Source organism: Martes martes, assembly GCF_963455335.1.
Source record: "Martes martes genome assembly, contig: SUPER_18_unloc_1, whole genome shotgun sequence".
Classification (NCBI taxonomy): domain Eukaryota; kingdom Metazoa; phylum Chordata; class Mammalia; order Carnivora; family Mustelidae; genus Martes; species Martes martes.
The window spans coordinates 568,341-577,458 of NW_027666704.1; positions in this window are offsets into that span (position 1 = coordinate 568,341).

The following is a 9,118-nucleotide window of genomic DNA, read 5'->3' on the forward strand; positions in this document are numbered from 1 at the left end:
AAGTGAAAGATGGCAGTCATCAGGAAAATCACATATTATGATTCCCTTCATATTGAATATCCTGTATAGGCACATCTGTAAAGAAAAGTGGATCAGGGCTGGGGAGATAAGGATCTGGGGGATGTGGTAACAGCTAAAGGATATGGGTTTTCTTTCAGGGTAACAAAATACTCTAAAGTTGATTGTAGTGATCACTGCACAACTCTGTGAATATACTAAAAACCAGTGAATTGTACACTTTAAATGTACAACATGGGAATTACATTTCAATAAAGTGGTTATAAAAAATAAAAGAGCAATGAGAGCGGGGAAAGATATTTTACAGAGAAACAAAGGTAAGGATGACAGCAGATTTTTGCTGGAAAAAATGCATATGAAAAGATAGTATAACATTTTTAGAGTACTAAAAGCGGGGGGGGGGGGAGAGTCAACCCAGAATTCTATAACTAGCAATAAATTTCAAAAATGAAAGCAAAATAGAAATACTTTTAATCATATAAAAGCTGGAAGAATTCAACACCAGCAGACCCTCACTATAGGAAATATTCAAGGAAGTTCTTCAGGCAGAAAAAAATGATGTCAGATGGAAACCTGGATCTACATAAAGGAATAAAGAGCACAATGAATGGTAACTAGAGTGAGTAAATAGAAATACTTTGTTTCTTACTATTTAAATCCCTATAAAAATAATAACAATGTAGTATAAGTATTCAAAATAAGTAGAAGTAAAGTATATGACAAAAATAGCATGAAACCCAAGGGCAGAAATAAAAGTACAATGTTCTAAGATTCTTATACTAACTACTTGTGAAGTGGAATATCACTTGAAAGTGGGCTGTGATAAGTTTAAGAAGTCTACTATAAACCCTAGAGCAAGCACTAAAACAACATAATTAAAAGTCATAGCTAATAAGCCAACAGAGGAGATGAAATGGAATAACAAAAATATTCATTTCATCTAAAAGCAGAAAAAAAGGAAAAGGGAAACAAAGAACAGATGATCTCAACCCAATCATATCAACAGTCACATTAAATGAAAATGCTCTAAACACCCACTCAAAAGCAGAGATTGTCAGATCGAATAAAAAAGCCAGAACCCACTAAAGGCTAAAAGAAGCCCGTTTTAAATATAAAATACAAATAGGTTTAAAAAATACATGGACAGTAAAAGATTATACCGTGCCAACTTTAACCCAAAAAACGTTGGAGTGGTTCCATCAATGTTGAACATAGAGGGATGTCTACTACAAGAGATAAAGAGGATAATTTCATAATGACATTGGGGTTAATTCATCAAGAGGATATAACAAACTTAACATTTGTTCACCAAGTAAGAGAACTTCATAATAAATAAAGCACAACAGAGCAGTCAGGAAAAACAGGCAAATCCATAATTATAGGCAGATATTTCAACATCTGTCTTTCAATAATTAATAGAACCAGACAAAAAACAAGCATAGAAGACGAACATTTTGACAAATTCGCTCTAACTGACATTTATAGGACACTCCAAGCAAACAAGAGCAGAATACACATCCCTTTCAAGTGCACATAGAATGTTTACCAGATTAAACCACAGCCTTAGTCATAAGACAAATTTCAATATACTCAAATAGACAAAAAACATACAAAGTATCTTCTACCAAAATGGAATTAGAAATCAGTAACATAAATATATTTGAAAGATCTCTTAAATATTTGGAAACTAAATAACATACTTCTAAATAACCCATGGGTGAAAGGAGAAATCAAAAAGAAAAGTAAAATTTTGAACTGAATAAAAATAAAAATAGAACATACAAAAATGCCTTGAATGCCCCTAACGTAGTATATAAATGGAAATCTATGACACTAAAATGCCTATACTAGAAAAGAAAGTCCTCAACTGAGTAACCTCAGCCTTAAGAAATTAGGAGGGGAAGGGGCGCCTGGGTGGCTCAGTGGGTTAAAGCCTCTGCCTCCGGCTGGGGTCATGATCTCAGGGTCCTGGGACCCTGCTGGCAGGGAGCCTGCTTCCCCCTCTCTCTCTGCCTACTTGTGATCTCTCTCTCTCTCTCTCTCTCTGTCAAATAAATAAATAAAATATTAAAAAAATATTAGGAGGGGAAAAAGAAGCAAGTAAAACACACAGTAAGCAGAAGAAAGGAAATAAAAAATTAGACTCGATATTAACAAAACAGAAAACTCAAAGATAATACAGAAAAATCCATGAAACCAAAAAACAATGTTTTCAGATCAGTGAAATTATAAACTTCCAACTACACTGATCAAGGAGAAAAGAGAAGAAGACACAAATTACCAATATCAGGAATGAGAAAGAAGCCTTGTTCCAGATTTTATGAATATTAAAAAGGATAATAAGAAGATAGTATGAGCAACTGTATGTCCATGAATTTGAGGACTCTGATGAAATAGGCAAATGCCTGGAAAGAAACAAACTGTCAAAGCTCACTCAAGAATAGATAGATAGATAACTTGGATATGCGTTTTATCTATTAAAGAAATTGAACTTGTAGTTAAAATCTTTTCAACAAGGAAAACTTCAGAGCCAGATGACTTCGCTGAGTAATTCCACCAAATTCTTAAGGAAGACAAAATTCTGGGGCACCTGGGTGGCTCAATCATTAATGCATCTGCCTTTGGCTCAGGTCATGATCATGGGGCCCTGGGGTCCAGCCCCACGTCGGGCTCCCTGCTCGGTGGGTCTGTTTCTCCTTCTCCCACTCCCCCTGCTTGCATTTCCTCTCTCACTGTCTCTCTCTGTCAAATAAATAAAATCTTTAAAAAGAAAAAAAAAAAGGAAGAAAAATTCCAATTCTACACTAGCTCTTCAAGAAAACTGAAGGAGGAGGAGTATTTCTCAATGAATTCTGCAAAGACAGCAGTACTTAGAAAATTCAGACAAACACAGTACAAGGAACATAACTAAAAACTAATATCCCTCTTGAACATAAATGAAAAAATTCTTGGGGTGCCTGGGTGGCTCGGTTGTTAAGCATCGGTCTTCAGCTCAGGTCATGATCTTGGGGTCCTGGGATCGAGCTCCACATCAGGTCCTTGCTCGGCGGGAAGCCGGCTTCTCCCTCTCCCACTCCCCCTGCTTGTGTTCCCTCTCTCGCTGTGTCTCTCTCTGTCAAATAAGTAAATAGAATCTTTAAAAAAGAGAAAAAAATCTTAACAAAATTCTATTAAACTGAATTTAATATCACATGAAAAGGCTACCACATAATGATCCAGTGGGGTTTATTCCAACAATATAAGGTTAATTTAACATTTAATCAATGTAATTCACATAATAACTAGAAAAGAAAACCCACATAATTATTTCAATATATGTACCCCCAAAATATTTGACAAAACACAACACCCATTTCTAATAACTCTCAGCAAATTAGGAATAGAAGGGAACTCCCCCAACCTGATAAAAGGCATCTATGAAAACAATCTACAGCTAACATCACACGTAGTAGCGAAAGACCAAAACCTTTATTACCCCCTAGGATCAGAAAGACAAAGAGGTCTTTTCTCACTACCATGATTCAACACCTTATTACAGGTCATGGCTAGGGCACTTGGGCAAGAAAATAAATAAATAAATCAAAGGCACCCAGATTGGGAAAAAGAAGGAAAACTGTCTTTATTTAAGGCAATAGGATAATTTATATAGAAAATAGTATGAAAAATTAGAATTAATATGTAAGTTTAGTGAGGGTGCAGGATATAAGACCAAGTTCTGAAATTGTTGCTAGACACTAGCAACTATCAGAATGGAAATTTTAAGAAATACCATGAAAATATGAAAAGCATGGGGACAAATCTGACCAAATATGTGTAGGTCCTGTACAGCGAAAATTACAAAACCCTTAGAGAAATGAAGGAATATCTAAATAAATATAAAGGTACATGGGTTTATGGATTGGGAGACTCAGTATTGTTAAAATGTCAATTCTCGGGTTGCCTGGGTGGCTCAGTCAGTTAAGCTGTTGCCTTCAGCTGAGGTCATGATCCTAGGGTCCTGGGATTGAGTCCCACATTGGGCTCCTTCTCAGCCAAGAGCCTGCTTCTCTGTCTCTGCCTCTGCCTGCCACTCTGCCTGCTTGTATGCTCTCCCTCTCTCTGACAGATAAATAAAATCTTTAAAAAAATATAAAATGTCAATTCTTCCCAAATTGATCTATTGGCTCAATGCAACCTTAATCAAAATTCCAAAAGGAGGGGCTCCTGGCTAGCTCAACTTGTGGAGTGTGCAACTCTTGATCTTGGCGTTGTTCAAGGCCCATGTTGGGTGTAGAGATTACTTAAAAATAAAATCTTAAGAAAAAATGCCAGAAGGCTTTTTTAAAATAAAAATTGATAAGTTGAGTACATTCATTAGTGTTCATAGCAGCACTATTCACAAAGGCCAAAAGGTGAAACTATTCCAAATTTCCAAACAGAAGAATAGATAAACAAAAATGTGGCATATACATACAATTATTCAGCCTTAAAAAGAAAGGAAAATCTGACATGTGCTATAACATGTATGGAAGCTGAAGGAATTATACTAAGTGAAATAAGTCAGACACAAAAGGACAAATGTAATATAATTCCACTATGTGAGGTTAAATTCATAAAGACAAGGGGTGCCTGGGTGACTCAGGTGGTTAAGCATCTGTCTTCAGTTCAGGTCATATCTCAGGGTCCTGGGATCAAGCTCCATGTTCGGCTCCCAGCTCAGCGGGGAGCCAGCTTCTTCCTCTCTCTCTCTGCCTCTACCGCTGCTTGTGTTCTCTCTCCCTCTCTCCCTCTCAGATGAGTAAATAAAATCTTTAAAAAATGAAAATAATTTTATAAAGACAGAAAATAGAAGGGTTGTTGCCAGAGGCTGGGTGGGGAGGGGTAAAGGAAAGGAGGTGTTATCGTTTAATGGATACAGACTTTCACTTTGGGATGATGGAAAAGTTGGATGGTGGTATTGATTGTACAACAGCATGAAGGTACTTAATGCCACTGAGCAGCACATCTGAACAGGGCTAAAATGCTAAGTGGTGTTATGTATATTTTACCACAACAAAAATGTTGTTGATTCCAAAATTCATGGTGATATGGAAGGTCTCGGAGAACAGTGGGGGGAAAACTTTGAATCAGACCAAAACAGGAGTATAGTGCTATAGTAATCAAGACAAAGTGGTATTGGTGTAAAAGCAGATGCAAAAACCAGTGGAACAGAACAGGAATTATAGAAGTAGACCCACACAAATCCGGCCAATTAATTTTTAACAAACTTGCAAAGGCAACTCGGTTGAGAAAGTTAGTCTTTTCAGCAAACGGTACCAACAAAGTTTATATATATGCTAACAAGCAAATGAATGCTTCAACCCCTATCTTGTACTATACAAAAATTAGCTCAAAATGGATCATAGGGACACCTCCCAATTCATTTTATGAGACCGGTATTACCCTGATCCTAAAACCAAACAGATATCACAATAAAAAAACATTACACCCAGTATCCCTTTTAGGTGAAAAATTCCTAAATAAAATACTAGCGAACAGAATTCAGTATCATATAAAAGTAATTATACACCATGACCAATTTGGATCTCAGGAATGCAAACTTGGTTTAACCTATGAAAATAAATCAATATGATACACTGTATTAAACACAAAACAAAACCACAGGATCATCTCAATAGACACAGATAAAGCATTCAATCAAGTCTAACTTGGGCTTCAAAGGACAACCACAGAAGAAGTGAAAAGACAATCCACAGAATGGGAGAAGATATTCGCAAATATGTATCTCATAAGGAACTTCTATCCAGACTATATTAGAACTTGTGCAACTCGACAATAAAAAGACAAACAGCCCTAGGGGAAAAAAAAACAACAAGCAGAGGATCTGAATCAACATTTCTGGACTATAAAAAGATATGCAAATGACCATTTAGCTCATGGAAAGACACTTAACATCATCAGTCATTAGAGAAACACAACTCCCAAACCACTGAATCATATGCATGAGAGGGGTGAACCTTACGGTATGTGAAATAGATCTCAGTAAAGCTGGTATTAAAACTGGATCATCGGTCTAAGCATAGAACCACAGATACAAAGTTTTTAGAAAAAGAACATGGGAGTAAGCTTTCTGAATTTGGGTTAGGCGAAGACTGCTTAGAAACGTCGCCAGCGGGGCGCCTGGGTGGCTCAGTGGGTTAAAGCCTCTGCCTTCGGCTCAGGTCATGATCCCAGGGTCCTGGGATCAAGCCCCGCATCGGGTTCTCTGCTCCGCAGGGAGCCTGCTTCCTCCTCTCTCTCTGCCTGCCTCTCTGCCTACTTGTGATCTGTCAAATAAATGAATAAAATCTTTAAAAAAATAAAAAATAAATACATAAATAAAAAAAAGAAACGCCACCAGAATACATTGACAGCAAGTACGACTGAGAGCAGCAATGCAGGGAGGGCCCAAAGGCAGAACATGAAGCCGCTCGCTCGGGCAGAAGATCGGAAGCTAAATCTCCGGAGGGTTGCAACTCCAGCAGTGATTCCCAGCTTTGGCTGTATGTTGGAATCACCTGGGAGATTCTAAGCAGCCTGATGTGCAGGTCATACCTGATGTATTAAATCAGAAACTCTGCGGGTGGCATCCACCCAGTCTTTGGTATTCGCTACAGCTCCCCAGGTAATTCCAACACGCAGCCCTTAGGAGAACTGCTGAACGGGAGAGCCTCTGCATTCGAGGACATCAGGCATAGCTCTAAGCAGGGCCGCTGTAATCAAATCAGGGAGATCAAATGCTAAGCCTTTATACTTAACAGAGCCTACTTATCTCCAAAAAAGCTCTTGGTAGGCAGGTTGGTAATTATACTGCTCCTCCTCTAGCCCACTCTGAAGAGTGGAGAATTCCTTCCTGGGGAAACTAGTTCAAGAAAAATGCTTGAGAGTACACCTATCACGATGGGCACTGAGTAATGTAGGGACCTGCTGAATCACTGTATTGTACACCTGAAACTAAGAGAATGCTGTATGTTAACTGTACTGGAATCAAGATTTTTTTTTAAAGATCTTTTTTTTTTTTAAGATTATTTATTTATTTATTTGACAGAGAGAGAGAGAGAGAGATTACAAATAGGCAGAGAGGCAGGCAAAGGGGGAGGGGGAAGCAGGCTGAGCCGAGAGCCTGATGCGGGGCTTGATCCCAGGACCCTGGGATCATGACCTGAGCCGAAGGCAGAGGCTTAACCCACTGAGCCACCCAGGCGCCCCTTTTAAAAAAAATCTTATTTATTTATTTATTTGACAGACAGATATCACAAGTTAAACAGAGAGGCAGGCAGGGGTGGGGGTAAACAGGCTCCCTGCCGAGCAGAGAGCCTGACGACTCAGGGGCTTGATCCCAGGACCCCAAGATCATGACCTGAGTCGAAGGCAGAGGCTTTAACCCACTGAGCCACCCAGGTGCCCCTGGAATTAAGATTTTTAAAATAACTTTTCATAAAAGGAAAAAGCTTTCACATCTTCACCAATCCTATTATACCCATGAAAAAAGAACAGGAGATTATAAAAAAGGGGACAAGAAAACAAAAAAGAACTCTGAGAGATTATAAATATGCTAACAGAAATAAAAATTAGAATTTTTTTATCTTTTTAAAGATTTAAAAAAAATGTTATTTGAAAGAGAGAGGGTGAGAAAGAGCACAAACAGTGGGGAGGGACAGAGGGAGAGGGAGAAGCAGCTTCCCCGCTGAGCAGAGAGCCCGACGTCGGGCTCAATCCCAGGACCTTGAGATTATGACCTGAGCTGAAGGCAGACACTTAACCAACTAAACCACTCAGGAGCCCAAAATTGGAATATGTTGAGGAAACTTCACAAAAACAGGTATGGAAAATAGGAGAAAAGAGGTAAGAAAATCAGAGAATCCATTCAGGAAAACTAACATCTGAATAATATGTCCCAGGTGTGCCTGTGTGGCTCAGTCAGTTAAGCATCTCTCTCTCTCTCTCTCTCTCTATATATATATATATGAAATGTCCCAGAAAAACATTGGGAATGTTATCCCACAAGTAATAAAAGATGGTTTCTAGAACTGAAAAACCTGAGTCTCCAGATTGAAGGGGCTCATAGAATACTCAGAAAGATAAATTTTAAATGGCTCACATCATGGGGTTCCTGGGTGGCTCAGTGGGTTAAAGCCTCTGCCTTTGGCTCAGGTCATGATCTCAGGGTCCCAGGATTGAGCCCCGCATCAGGCTCTCTGCTCAGCAGGGAGTCTGCTTCCCTTCCCCTCTCTCTGCCTGCCTCTCTGCCTGCTTCTGATCTCTGTCTGTCAAATAAAAATTAAAAAAATTTTAAAAGGCTCACATCAACACACATCATCAGATTTTTAACGTACTGAGGATCAAAGAAGTTCCCAGGGGAACCTGGGTGGCTCAGTCATTAAGCATCTGCCTTCAGCTCGGGTCATGATCCCAGGGTCTTAGGATTGAGCCCCGCATCCGGCTCCCTGCTCAGCGGGGAAACCTGCCTCTCCCACTCCCACTCCCCCTGCTTGTATTGCCTCTCACACTGTCTTTCTCTCTGTGTCAAAGAAATAAAGAAAATCTTTAAAAAAAAAAAAAAAGGAAGTTCCCAAAAGTATCCTGGGGGAGAAAAAAAGTCACAAAAATGGATTAGGAGTCACAGGGCCTTTGAAGTCCTTATCAGCTATGCTGGAAGCTGTATTACGAGCGATGTCTGCAAGTGTGAGTGAAAATAATTTCCAACCTAAGATTCTGTACCCAAAACATAAATCAAGTGTGGGGTGGAGTGAGAACATTCTTGATATTGTAGGCTCTCAAAAAAATGTACCTCTTCATGCAGCCCTTCCCAAGAATCTGCTAAAGCATGTGCCCTTCACCCCAAGTGAGGCAGCCAACCTGGAAAGAGAAAGACACAGGACGGAAGACACAATGACCCGCTGCAGCGAGAGGGTGAGGAAAACCCCCAGGACGGCAGTGAAGAAGCTTGCAGGGTGAGAGCCGTGTGGCTGGCCTAGTGGACAACCAATTTTTATAGGAGACCTATCAGAAGAAAAGAAGATAAAACTGAAAGACCACTTGATTCATTTGAAAAGACTGAGGAGAGATTTATATTTTTGGG